Source organism: Cebus imitator, unplaced genomic scaffold, assembly GCF_001604975.1.
Source record: "Cebus imitator isolate Cc_AM_T3 unplaced genomic scaffold, Cebus_imitator-1.0 Scaffold161, whole genome shotgun sequence".
NCBI lineage: Eukaryota > Metazoa > Chordata > Mammalia > Primates > Cebidae > Cebus > Cebus imitator.
In genome coordinates this window covers 2,358,692-2,360,071 of record NW_016107476.1, presented here as the reverse complement: position 1 = coordinate 2,360,071, position 1,380 = coordinate 2,358,692, and the positions used below count along the sequence as shown (strand labels likewise).

The 1,380-nt window shown below is 36.7% G+C and overlaps 1 long non-coding RNA gene across 1 annotated transcript in view; it reads right to left on the bottom strand.

Annotated features, from left to right (window-relative positions):
* LOC119473466 overlaps window positions 1–1,380 on the bottom strand; it is a 23,983-nt gene that overhangs the window by 21,368 nt on the left and 1,235 nt on the right. The window contains exon 2 of the long non-coding RNA XR_005202685.1: window positions 285–407. This is a non-coding gene — a long non-coding RNA (uncharacterized LOC119473466). The remainder of the gene's footprint in view (window positions 1–284; window positions 408–1,380) is intronic.

Genomic DNA, 1,380 nt, shown 5'->3' with positions numbered 1-1,380 from the left:
TTAAAAAAAAAAAAAAAAGAGAGAAATTTATTTTTATCTCTTTCTCAACTCCATCCCAAATGGGTCCCAATTTTCTAGGTTTTTCTGTGCCTTCACTGATTAAACTTCATTTTAGAAAAGGATTTAACAAATGTATTCCCCATAAGGTCTAAAAAATGACAGAGTTTAATGTGTTATATCTGCTAAGAGTATTTTAATTTTAACAAGGACTAAGTTTCTTATTTGGCTTAAGCCAAAAGGATAAAGACATTCAGTTCTAACTGCGAAATTTCAGGTACCCACACCTAAGTGTTTTGGAGGCTAGGGGAATGTTTTCTTGTGTTTTCTCAAATCACAGGCTTTGGGGGCAGGTCCAACTGTGCCCATGTATTAGGTGAATTGATGATGTCAGTGTCACAGCAGGCATTCTAGGATGACAATCAGAAATAGGAATATCTACTCAGTTACAATTCTAGTCCAACTTGTATGTCTTGAAACCTAGAGAGCAGGTAGATGAATCACCATCCTAAATATTGATATTAATCTAGAGCAAAACATATACTTTATTGTTTATAATAAGTATACAAAGATAGACATCATCAAATACACACAACTCTAAGTAAGACCTCCTCATACAATTAGTGGTTGTAAGGCATTATGGAAATACAAAATGCCATATAAATGCATAATTAGATCACAAAAATAATTATGGTTAATAACATGACTAACCTTCTTAAACTGTGTGCGAATATAATAATAATAAGCCACATTACGTGCTCTTGGTTGAAGCAGACACAATTAGCCAGAATTTGGTAAGGGGCATGAAACAACAGAGGATGCCTCCAGCATTCCGGGGTAGTACACAGAAAATTCAGGTCATATTCATCTGCCACGGAGCACCGCAGGGATGTAAACCACAAAAACGGGGAGACAAGAAGCCCAGTTAAGAGCGTCTCCTTAATTCTTGATTTCTGGCCCTATTATTTCCCTCAATACCACTACCACAACTCAGAACAATTATAAGTGCCTGTGTATCTCTTACTAGGGACTGGGCACTGCTGAAGTATTTTACACATATTAATTCCCACAAAACCTCAGGAGGCAGGTACTGTTCTCCCCTTTTAACACATAAGCAAATTAAAACACAAAGAAGTTAAATAACTTTCCACTGTGGGTGGCAGAGCCAGGACTTAGGCTACCCAGGCCCAGGGCCTGGCCAGTTACTACCACTCCACATGGCAGCTACATTTTCTACCTTTATTCTGTCCCACAAATCAATTATAGATATATCATATATATACATACACACACACACACACACACACACATCTATATATCTATATGAGTGTGTATAAGTGTATATATGTGTATACATACACATACATATATATCTATGTGTGT